This window comes from Kogia breviceps, chromosome 1 (assembly GCF_026419965.1).
Source record: "Kogia breviceps isolate mKogBre1 chromosome 1, mKogBre1 haplotype 1, whole genome shotgun sequence".
NCBI classification, from domain to species: Eukaryota; Metazoa; Chordata; class Mammalia; order Artiodactyla; family Physeteridae; genus Kogia; species Kogia breviceps.
This window is the reverse complement of record NC_081310.1, coordinates 142,493,896-142,507,289: the sequence shown is the minus strand read 5'-3', so window position 1 is coordinate 142,507,289 and position 13,394 is coordinate 142,493,896.

The following is a 13,394-nucleotide window of genomic DNA, read 5'->3' as shown; positions in this document are numbered from 1 at the left end:
TTCCCCACCTTTTGTCTAACAGCATGCCTGTTGGTAAAGTATGGAAATGTTTTATGGGGCATGTTTTTGTGAAAGTATGCCATAGGTTGTAACGTTCTCTTACTTTTATTCCTTCCCATACACTTTCTTGAATGAGCAGCAAATGGGGAAGGCTAGAGCTAGGGCATAGTTCCCGGAGATGGTGTTTTAGGCACGTGAGCTTGTCCTGTCATGTGTGTCATATGTAAAATGTACTGAGACCTGGTGCTGTGAGAGAAGGCCCATCTAATATAGTTCTATTCTTTGAAGGTCCAGAGATTCACTCATGTCAGTGCCCAGAAGGGGTCAACTCCTAAGAGTTTGACTAACTTGGGCTACTGAAGTTAGAATGATACTGAGACAGACACAAAAATGACATGTTGAATATTCTTTTATTCTAGTCATGCCTGATGAGAAAGCAAATATGAACAAGAAACTAACTGATTTACTCTAAGAAAATAAAATAATAGGGACTGAACAAACTTGAAATCTATTAATTAAGCCATTTAATGGCCCTACAGGAATTAGATAGTTATATAATTTAAGAGGATTGAGACAAGATCATCTGATGATCCCATTTCACTTTAGGGATGGTCTTGCCAGTGACACTATTGGCTGAAGTTGCTTTTACCAATGTGACCAGTAACAGGGTCAACTCTGCCACACCCCATCCCCAAACATCACTGCATTACTTATTTATAGCTTTTTATACATTAATTAAGTTATAGTTTAGTCCTAGGTGTTAGAATATTCTCTTTCAGAGTTTTTGAATATCTCTACTCTTTCTCCATTATATTTTGTTCTCACTAGTTCACAGTCAGATAATAATCCTTCCCCTTAATTTCCTAGCTGTTGTGGGTACCACACCATAACTCTAAATTGCTACAAGTTTAGCAGCAAATATAATATTGGAATGAACTTAGATTTCAGAGTTTTATTTATTCTTCCAAAAATACTGTTTACTTTTACTATTGCCATATTTTGGTGGAACACTGGTAATAAAATTATCGGCAAGACAGACATGATCCCAATCTTCGTGAATTTATAAACCCACTAGTTCTACAACATAATAAACTGTAAGACTGTCTGGATAGGCAAATCACTTCATTTTTTGGATCTTCAGTTTCCTAGCATGTAAAATGAGTGTAGTAATATTTACCTTGTGGATTGTGTTGGGGAAATATCATTAAAGACAAAAAATCTTCTCCCAACCTAAAAATTCTCTCTACAAAGTTAGTAGGGAAAGAAAACAGTTTTATTATTACACAAACATTAAACCAGGAAGTTTTGCACATCACAGGCAATCTGCTAAGAGACTGCAAAGACAGAAAGAAATCTCACCCTTTAATGTAGCCAAGCTGATATGACTTGTTACATACCTGTGCTTGAGATAAATAAAAATTTGTCCTCAAGCAAGAGGACTTGACAATACCATTTGCCTCACATAGTTCATCCCAATATCACTTCACAGTTGGAGTGACTATCTGTATTAGTTAATTGGCTTTATCCAGAAGAAAAACAAACTTTTCATATCTTTATAATAGGAAGCAGTTATGCAACTTGGAGAAAGGGATCCATGAAGTTGGGTTCCTACCCTCCCACTGAAACAAAGAGGTAGGGGTGCTAACTCCCTTGATGTTTATATTTCAAAGAAATGGCTCCCACGTATTTGAGAAAGATATTCCTGGTCATAAAGCTGACAAAGGGCCTATCTAGTTTTTCAAAGAATTTATATGCATTTCAAAGTGAAGAGAAAGTACTTATGGGTTTAAGTTTTCTAAAGTAAACAGAAAAAGGAGAGAAGGATATCTTCCCTTATTTTCAATAGAGAGAATTAAGCCTATTATTTTTTATTTTTATATGCCCTTTCACCTGTTATAAGAATTGAGTAATGTGTCTATAAACGTAAAAGCATCCTGTAAACTCTTAAATGTTTTTACAAACTGAAAGTGTCATTTTAACTGGAGTAGACATTTCCTTGAATTAGAGACATCTTGAAGGCAGATGGGTGAAGCGCGATACTGCTAGAGAGGGCCCAAACCAGTCTGAACAAAGAGAGGAAAGTAGGAAGGAGCAGGCCTCTGCAGGTCATGGTTGAGTGCTTTGCATAATTAGAACAAATACTGTCTACTGGGAAAAGTTTATGATATTATACCCAGAGTATGTTGGAATTTGTGTGTCATGAGAATGACATAGCCTTTTTTTGATAGGCAAAAGGCAAAAGGCAAAAGGCAATATTTGTAATTTTCCTTACAGAGGAATGACATGAGATAACAACATGCAGGCAATTCAAATGATTAGCATTTGGATGGATTAAAATGTGATAGACTGGCTATTGAGAGTCCAGGTATTGACATCCAGTAGACCTGGACTTCCATCCGAGCTTCAATACTTACTAACAGGACAAACTTGGACAAGTTTCTCAATATCCTTATAGCTCATTTTCCCTCTCATCTATAAAACTAGATCATAGTACCCACTCAGCAGGATCACTGTAAGATTTAAAAGTTTTAGTCAGTGTCTGGCATATAACAAATGCCAATAAGTGGTAACTGTCACAGCACCATCTTCATTATTAAGAAAAATAATAAATGAGTTGGGAAAGTTTTGGAATAATTAAATGATCCATGAAGAGCTGTTTAAAGTCTGGTTTAGTTTCTAGTTTTTTAGTGTTTATAGAAAAGTTGCAAGTATTGCAGGTATGTTGAAAGTTAAATCAATAGAACATGGACAGCAATTTGGTGAAATAAATAGACAATATTAAGCCTTTGTCATCTGTTTGAGATTGATTGCTTTAATGGGCCCAATTCTTCATCCCTTGTCATGGAACTTTGGAGTGCCTCCAGTTGAGAGGCAGAGTGTATTTTCTCTCTATATCTCTGTGGCCAGTGAGGTGATAATAGGAGTGAGCCAACAGAGGTTTATAAAAGGAACTGCACATTTCCAATAGTCTAGTCCACTTTTACCTCTGCTATTGCCATGAGAAGGACATGTCTGGGGAAGCCTGTGGCAGTTTGAGAGACACGTGGAGCAGACCCAAATAGCTCCAGTCACCTCATCTGATAGCCAGACAACCTCTAGACCTGTGAGGAAACCCAGCCAAAATCAGGAGAGCTGATTCCAGATGCATAAGCTATCAACTGTCTGTTGATATCATGGAGAGATATGGTTATTTGTTACTCAACAACAGCTAACTGATACATCATCAAACAGATATAACATCAAGCCATCATCAGAAAAAAAAAAAAAAAAAAGAACGAACTGCCTCACAAGGTTGTTGTAAGGATTAAAACAAATATACAAAGCACCTGCCATTAAAGTGGCACTTAGTAAGGGCTGGTTTTTGAGGCTGAAAAAGTCAACTTCCAATAAAGGTCTATAAACTTTTCACAATGCAATATATTTTGATGTTTGTGATTATTATTTATTAGATCCAACGAAGAAAACAGAAATGCTATATTAGAACCTTAATGATAGTTTCATGTTTGTTTATAATCCCAGAATAGACTTCCTTTTTGAATTTTTATGTATTGCTTTTATTTTTTTAATTTTATTTATTTATTTATTTTTTGCGGTACGCGGGCCTCTCACTGCTGTGGCCTCTCCCATTGCAGAGCACAGGCTCCAGACGCGCAGGCTCAGCGGCCATGGCTCATGGGCCTAGCCGCTCCGTGGCATGTGGGATCTTCCCGGACTGGGGCACGAACCCATGTCTTCTGCATCGGCAGGCAGACTCTCAAACACTGTGCCACCAGGCAAGCTCCTATGTATTGCTTTTAAAAGACCCATTTTATATGACAGACGTTAAAATAAGTCTCTCTTTAAACAATGAACTGCTAAGATAAGACTTTATTTTTCCATTTTTTTCCCCCATTAACACAATGGCCTTATTTTCCATTTACATAATGGATTCAAGCAGTCAATGATTGGTTAAATTGCACATTCTGCCTCTTGCCTGCAAGGCTTTTGCTATGAGCAAGCATCAAGCACAAAATCTGACTACCATGGAACATTAAACAGGTAGGTATTCTCCTTTTTAAACTTTGTGATCTCAATTTCCCAGACTTATCCAATAGAAAGCAGATGCAAATTAATAGCTCAATTCACAAAAATAATAAGTAGCATTTATGCTGGCTTCCTATGGAGATGGCTCAGAAAAGTATAGAAGGCACAGCTAGCACTGCCAAATGAAATGTGTGTTCCTACAGTTTCATAAATATCCTTCTTGTTCTCTTCCAAATATTGACCTTTCTGTGCTGAATGAAAAGGTAAGTACAGGCACAAACAGGTAGAATCATAACAGAAAACTGCCTCTCTTTAGAACATGCTTTGATGGTTTTTACTGTTTCTTTTTTTAGACACACTAAAGAAAGAGGAACAGATTTATTCAGTCTGACTTATGCCTGCCGTATAGTGCAGTAAAGGGCCACGAAGCTGATATGTTTCTAGCCCTCTCTCAACAATACAGCAAAAGATCTCTAGCATTCTAGAGAAAGTCATTAAGAAAGAGGTTCTTTGGTTTTTGTTTGTGTGTGTTGTGTGTGTTGTTTTCTGTTTGTTCATTTGCTTTATTTTTGCTTTATGAGAGAAAGAAAAAAACCTGGAAAAGATAAATGGCTCTGCTATATGTTGGTGCATTTATAGCAATCCTTAAAAGAGTTGACAGCATGTTTCACCTACATTAATTATAGAAAGTGTTCACACAGACTTTGGTTTTCTCTAGAAAGTTTGTAACCTTTGGTGACAGTAACAGAAAAGGACATAGAAAAGTGAATCCAAATTATGACTTGTATTTAGGGAAATGGAAAATCCGCGTGAAGATTGATCACAGCATCAACCTCCACACTGAACTAAACTGTTTTAGATGATCATTTGGTCTGAACAATTTGTAGAACCACATCAAGTTTACTGATGATTTTCACTAAGGAAATCTATGATATACATATAACATAACTAGGTACTCAATAAGTGCTTAATGAAATGGAGTGAAGCTGGTCTAAGCATATACTAAGGCGAAGAATTGGTAACTTGCATGTTAGATCAATATGGAGACAAAAAGTTGGATTCTTGGAAATAACCAGATATATGGCATATAATAGAACAGCTGCTGATAGTTCATTTTTCTTGTAATTATTTTGGCAAGATAAGATCATCTGTAAGGAAATCTTGGCTATAAGGAAGGTGTCAACTTCCACCCCACCTCTTACATCTCAGATGTCTGCAGGCAGGTGGTGCCAAAATGGACTCATTTGTAAATGCAAAAAGCAGACATTGATACCTATTCTGACAAAGTGCCGGAGAGCATCCTCTATTTATATTCAATCCTCTATCCCTGCTCTCATTTCCATAGCTCTCATATTCCAGGCTTAGAATGTTGCTGTTGTAGAGAACTGGCTGAAGCCAAATGGTCTATGTACATTTATTAGATTACTTGTGGTAGATTTTGGTAGCTGCTGCAGTTAGATAGAGATGAGTGTTAGCTACTCCCTGACAACATCAATACTTGGATAGCAGGTTATTATAAAAGCAAGTGTCAGAGCAGATCCACCCACACTTGGAGATATTTTTTAGAAATGCTATTTGTTTAAAAAGCTGTAACAAATAACAGCTCAACAGCCCTACCCTGTACATTCAAAGATGTACCAGTTCTCTGTTCTTTAGGTGCTCTGAACATAACATGCTGTCTCTGGGTTCACTAGAGATGATGCAAAATATAGAATCAGGATTCAATTAGTCTTACAGTCATCATCCACTCTCCTGAAGAGTGAACAGTGGAGGTCTCGCTGGACTTCCTATTTATGCCAGGGTGAGGAGTATCTCCAAATACCTTAGACAAAGCATAGATCTTGAATACTACTAATTTGTCACCATTAAAAACCCATTCTTAATATTTATTAAGTTAATTGGCAAAGCCTCTGGTATTGATCGGAAATAAACATAGCTGACTCAGGTAACAACCACCTCTGGAGCCCAGGCCTTTCTGCTCTAGAATTCCTATGACCTGTGAATTCTTCAAATGACTACCTCTAGATTATAAATTCAAATACATTACACACACACACACACACACACACACACACACACACACACACCATATTGTCTGCAAATTTATAAATTGCATACATACAACAGATGTCAAAACCTTCTGGCTCTCTCAGCTTTTTTGAATCTTCACAGAGTTTTGAGCCTTCCTGTTTTGATTTTTGAATTTCTATTTGGGACCTGTTGTTTTACAGTTTAATTTTAGCGACCCTATTCCCCTCTCTTGCCCTTCCCCAAGGTTTTCTCTGTCTCTAGCCACATAAAACCCTGTAGGCCATGCCTGCCCTCAGTCCTGTAGTAGAGGAGGGTTGAATAAAACAGTATTTCTAAATACTTCTAGAACGTTAAAGCATAGAGTATGTGTGATTTGTAGCAAGAGAAAATGGTGCTAAATGAAAAAAAAAATTCTTTCTGGTAGAGTACAGTAAGTAGAAAGATCACATATAGGTTTTAGACTCAGTTCTCTTTATATTTGAAATCTGACTTCACCATTTGCTGCCTGTATGGCCCTGTGCAAATTGCTTAACCTCTTTTAATCTTAGTTTCCTCATATGGTAAATGGGGATAATTTTTATTTACATATATATGTAATATATATAATAACATATATAATGTGCTTAGGTAGTGCCTGACATACCTTACTTCTTTTTTTTTTTTTAATCTTTATTGGAGTATAATTGCTTTACAATGGTGTGTTAGCAGTAATTTTTTTTTTTTTGCAGTACGTGGGCCTCTCACTGTTGTGGCCTCTCCCGTTGCGGAGCACAGGCTCCGGACGCGCAGGCTCAGCGGCCATGGCTCACGGGCCCAGCCGCTCCGCGGCATGTGGGATCTTCCCAGAACGGGGCACGAAGCCGTGTCCCCAGCATCGGCAGGTGGACTCTCAACCACTGCGCCACCAGGCAAGCCCACCTTACTTCTATAAATGGTAGAGTGTCAGTGTTAATAAGTAATCTGTATTATTATTGTTGTGGTTGTTGACATTATTAATTGATATTGAGGATATTAATATTATTCTACAGACTAGATATGAAATTGTAAGAAATCATTGAGACTCATAAAATGAAAAAGTCCTCTTGTGGGTATATGAAAGGAATTACTTTGTGAATTAGGTGTAGATAGAAGACTCTACTAGTGATTAGTATAAATTAGTTTGTATGTACACAGATTGCTCACCACTATTGGTATTTAAAACTATACCTGTATGCTATGATTGTCTTCAGTAGTGCTATCTTTCTTCCTGAAAGGCAATGAATATAGATTTATATGAGCATATATAATATACTATATTTTACGTGGGTGCTAACCCCAAAGAGAGGAATGCAAATGGGAATCTTTGTAGGGATCTGCATTATAATCCTAAAAGGAAAGTCATCATCTTCAAAGTAGGCATTCTAGTACAATGGTTATGAGCTTTAAACTTTGATTAGGACAGAACTAGATTGTAATCTGGCTCTACCTCTCCCAAGCCATGAGATCTCACTTATAACAGCAATGGGAAGAACAGAAAAGTTTGAGGATAAAATGAGGTAATATATAGAAAGCAATTATCACAGTACCTGACACATAGTAAATGTTAATTTATCCATTTGACAGAGAGAAAAACAAAAAACAAAATCTCAGAGGTTCCGCTGATGTGTGTTTGTGTGTGTGTGTATGTGTGTGTGTGTGTGTGTGTGTGTGTATATATATATATATATATATAGATAGATAGATAGATAGATAATGCATGCTGGGGAAACTATGGAAGTCAACTTACAAAAATAATAACTGTAATGATAAATGCAAACATGTTTGCTTTTTCGCATGTGTTCCAATTACTGGGCTAAACACTTGTAATCTCCCGAAGAACAGTATGAAATAGGTACTATTATCTCCCTCATTTTTAGAGATGAAGACACTGAGACTTAAGAAGCTAAATAACTGCTCAAAGCTGCACAGCTCACTAAGATTTTGATTCAGGCTATATGACTCGAGAAAGTAGATTTTTAGCCTCCAAGCTACAGCACCTCTTCTTCACAAGCCTTCCTAACCATTAAGTGACAGGTCACAACCACCAACAAATCCTGAAAACAGCTACTATTCAGGCCCTGAGCCAATGTGTTATAACGCCACGGCTGCTGTACACACTGCAGTCCAGGCATTGCCCCAGCCAGAAATAGGACAATCCTCAACCACCTTTAAAATGGATGGAAAGCCCTTCCATCTTGCCTCCATTGTACTTTCTAGTCCTATCTCTCTCCACTTTATTTCTCACACTTTATTTCTCAGTCTAGGCTCCACACATACTAAATTGCTTTAATTTCCCCAAATGAGCCTGCTTTCACAGCTGTCAGGACTCTGCCCAAGATACACTGTCCACCCTTTTCTTCTCATCAGCACCCTGGTGTCCCGACTAGCTTACCTTGTGCGCTGTGCCTATACCGCCAGTGGTCTGACTATAGGAGCAGTGATTTTCTCTGCTAACCAAGCCTTGATGTTTGCTCCTGACATTAGGAACATATTTCCTCTCAATTATATTTCCTAACATTTTACATCTTTTGGAAATAGCACCTTGTAAAGGAAGCAAGAACAGGAAGTGGCTGGTGCCTGCAAGCCTCTAAGAATTCTTGAACTTAAAACACTGAACTGAACTGAGTTTCAGTATTCTGAACTGAGTCAGAATACTTCCATAGATCATGGGGTTTAGCATCAGTCTGTTTTTCTAAGTGTCTGAGTCCTGGATGTACAATTGCTAGTATGCATCTGTCACAGTCAGTATTGAAAATCCTACAGCCAGAGACTGTGAGAAAAGGTAACATTTAGGGTTTATTCACATTTTCTTTACACTTATTCATTATTCATCTTGTGTGCCTGTCATCTTGGAAGCTACAAAGTTCTATTCACATGGCACCTGCTGACCAATGATCATTTTGAACGAATGGTCTAAAAGTAGCTAAGAAAAGAAGGACAAGAGAAAATAGAGCAGCAACTTATCCAGGAAGCCAGATCCTCCTTGTGTGTATGTGTGTGAACGTTTACAATTCCGTGTGACTTTAGCATTTCATGAGGGAAAATGAGCAACAAAAGCAAAATGCAAAAGTATCTTTTAATGTGAGCTTTAAAATTTTAACATACAGAATGATTTATTTATCATTTAGAAAGATCTCCCAAGGGAGATATTTATCAATACTCATGTAGAATTCGCAAAGTGGTTTCACTTTTCTTTTAATTCTCCCACACTGTATGGCAGACAGGGTAGAGTCTATAAACCCTTACTTTAGATGTGAGGGGGAAAAAGGAACAGGGAGGTTGAATGATTTACAAAATTGAACCTTTAAAACTTCATCTTCTAATTTCTTCAAATCTCTCTCCCTGTGCTCTCCAATATATCATTAGACATCAGAACTTGGGCTTCAAAGATCTGGTCTTTATTAGGAAGAAATAAGCCACTTGCCAATGGGTCTTATATTGTGGAAAATCATTCTCTCAGTCAGAAGATTATTTTGCCAATCCTTCGCTCTGCTTCTGCCTTGTAAGGTTTTGTTCACAGTTGCAATTGTCCTTCTGTATAAAAAGATACAAGCCTTCATAAGTCAAGGGAGTGTAAATGGTAACAACATTCCCACTGGGTCTTGGCCTGCTTCCAGCCCCAAGAAGGATATCATTTTCAGTATCATGTTTCCAACTTCCCTGGAAAGGTCTCACCTCTTTTCCCACACCCCAGCTCTCCTTAATCTTGCAGGCTTATGTCTGAATTGCCTCTGCTTGTCTCTGCCTTTTCAAAAAACCAAGGTGCTTATCTCAGATATACCATTACAAGCTCCTCATCTTTTCTACTTTTGTCACTGATACCAGCCTCTGCTGTCAGAGTTGATTATCAAGATGGTAATCTTTTCATATATAAATATGCCTCTGCTCTCTGAATGAGAAAAAGTTTGGATGCTGGCCTTGAAGGATGTTTTATTATGATCCTTATTTGCCATCCTTGCTTCCTTTCAGGAACATAGAGGAATCATGTTGATGTTTACAGGAAATGCTGTAATCTCAATAGGATTTGCATAATAGAATAAATTTCACTGTCATCACCTTAGACCCCCATAACTTTGTGCCAGTTCTATGACAATGGCCTCCTAACTGGCCTTCCTGCCTCTTTTCCAACAGTGTTTCTCAATATTGGCAAATAGAATTTTCTTTTTGAAGTGCAAACCTTCTCATGCTGCTTGCCTATTTAAAACCCTTTCAGAGATTTCCACCAGCCTTTAGGATTAGAGTCCACATCCTGTAGAATTATCTACAAGTGTTATCTTGTAGCGTTATCTCAAGCATCCCACCATGTGGTCCCTACTTATCTCTTCAGTCTCACTCCTCTCCTTGCAGCTTTTCTTTCATCCATACTTCTAGCAATTTCCTAACCATGCTGGGCTCTCTTATAACTCTGGGGGTTTACATGTGTCATCTTACTGTTTAGGATACCTTTTTTTTTGGCTGCCTGGCCACTGTTTCTTTATTCTGTAGGACTTACCAGGCATCATCATTTTTGACTACACAAACACCATGAGTCTGGAAGAATTCTTTGCCTGGGTTCGAACTACACCACGATTAGTTGAGAATTTGTAGTTTGAGGGCAGAGGCTCGGTATTATTCATGTCTGTACTTCAGTGCCTGGCACAAAGTGGGTACTCAACAATGATTATGGAATGAATTGTTGATGTTCTACCCTCAGTATATGAGTGTGCACAGTTCCCTTTCTACAACTCCACAGTCAGGGATTGGGTTCTTGGTGTACTAATGTTCAGGCAGGATACCACCAAACTCGGAGTCAGGAGGTCCAGTTCTTATTACTGACTCTCCAAGCAACTGTCTGAGCCTCTATTTCATTCACAGACTGTAAAATGTATATTTGTTGAGTCAGTACTAGGGGCTGACACAGTTCTAGGTGCTGAGGATGTGGTAGTGTCCAAAACAGGCAGAGTCCCTTTCTCATAGCATTCACATTGTATTTGAGAAGACAAAAACAAATGGATAGACATATAGTGTGCAAGTTATTGTAAGAGTTATAAAAAGTGAAACTGGGTACAGAGATTAAAGAAGCAAGGGGATACAATTTTCAAATAGGATGGTCAGAGGAGGCATTTCTGATAAGGTGGTATTTGAGCAGAGACCAGTGAGCATGTGTATTTTTGGAGGAAGAGCATTCCAGGCAAAGGTAACAGCAAGGTCAAGGAGGCTGAGGCAAGATCATGCTTCTCATGTTCCAGAAATAATAAGGGTCTCATTGTGGTAGGAGCACAGTGAAGAAGGGGCTAGTGGAAAAAGATGAGGTCAGAGTGGGCAGGGCCAAGTCATTCAGGCCCTGTAGCTAGTGGGGAGGTGTTTCCTTTCTACTCTGAGTTGCAGAAAACTCCATTGAAAGATTTTGAGCAGATATGAGACACAATCTGATTGCTCTATTAAAGCACCCTGACTCTTGTATGGAGTAAATACTGTTAGGGGGACAAGTGTGGAAGCAAGACCAGTTAGGAACCACTGCGGATGACTCGGGCTAGGGCGGGAACCGGGGGAGCAGAGAAAAAGAGTTAGTTTTCAGATACATCTTGAAGACAGATTTCATAGCATAGCTTTTTTGCTGATGAAGTGGATGTGAGATGTGTAAGAAATAGAATAATCTGTGATTATTTTAAAATTTCATGCCATTTACTAAGGTGAGGAACACTGTGAGAAAAGTGGATTTGGGGAGGGGAGAGAAGAATCAAAGGATCCAAGTTAGATGTAAATAGATAGAGACATAGATATAAATATAGAGCTATAGATAAAGATATAGATACAGATATATAAGTATATACAAGGGGGAATCTCGAGTCAGCAGTACGATAATGGAGCCTGGAGGGTAGGGGAGCTCGAAGTTTGAGATAAAAATCTGAAAATGACCGAAACACGGGTAAAGCAGCCATGGAATTGCACGTGGCTGCCAAGGGAGTGAGTGGAGGCAGAGAAGACAAGTGTCCTGAGCGAGGTTTAGACGCGGGGCCAGCAGAGCAGACTGAGAAGGAGGGAGCCGTGCAATAAGAGTGAAACCAAGTGAAGCCATAGTTTCAAAGAAAGGGTGATCAGTTGTTTCAAAAGCTGCCTAATAGGTTGAAAACAATGAGGACTGTGACTTTACCCAAGAATCTAGTACTGTTCAGGGTATTAATATCCCTGACAAATGTGGTTTGGGGGAGTGGTGATAGAAGTGAGTTCATGGATAATTAAAGAGCAAGTAGACGCAGGGAATATAGATAACTCATTAAATGAGACTGGTGGGCTAAGTAATTTTCAAATTACCTTTTCATCTCTAATTTCTATGATTTTAAAAGTCATATCCATGTTGTATACCTCAGTATTTACTTGGGTTGTCAATTCAGAACATTTGAGTTCAACCCAATATCCTGAGCGTGGAATTATTTTGAATGCACTTTTTCTTTGAAGAATTCAGAAGGCACATTAGCTTTTTCAGAGCCTCAGGGCCACTTTTAGCTGCTTCAGTTATCGCTGTGCTGCAGAAGTGGTGAAGTGCCAGGTAATAGAATGCTGGGTAACAAAGAGCTTCTGGCATGTATAGTCACCTTGTCTTTTGCTTCACCCTTCCATCTGTTCCGCATACCTTATCACTAATGCATCAGTCCATCCATCCATTCATCCATCCATCCATCCACCCTTCACTTATTCATCAAGCCTTGGTGATACTAGGACCTCAGAGTGTTCTCTCCTCTCTATCTGGGGATACAGATATATGGAGTATCTCCTGACCCATAGGAGGGTCTCCCAGTATAGATTACACTGAGCAGGCCCTGCAAACGAGCAGGTCCAGAGCTGTAAAAGGAAGGGGAAATGAAGAGAAACAGAAGGATTATAGTCCCAAAACTATTTTAATCATAATCTGAGAATGAACCTTGGGTTGAAGCTATAAATATTTTGCTAAAGCATCAGATCCAAATATGATTATGTGGAGAAGGTTCAGTGTGGTGTACAGCCTGAGTCAGGAAAAGGGGTTTAGGATGAAGTCCTTGTGAGGGATGCTAGAAGTCTGCTTTTATGTTATGGAGGTTCATGGAACAGGAGCAGGACTGATTGTAAAAGGTAACATGCAGGCCCAGAATAAAACATGTTGGGAGTAACTAAAATCCTGAAGTGCTCAGTTTTTTATTCTTTTATTTCCTGTTTTCCTATCCTCTCCTTTTTGAGTCTATCCTTCTTTTATCTTACATAGCACAAAGAAAAAATTGATACAAACCATGTTGATGAAATTCAGAATAAAACATTTCTTTTTTTAAAGCATACAACTGAGCTTTAATACAAATTAAGCCAACACT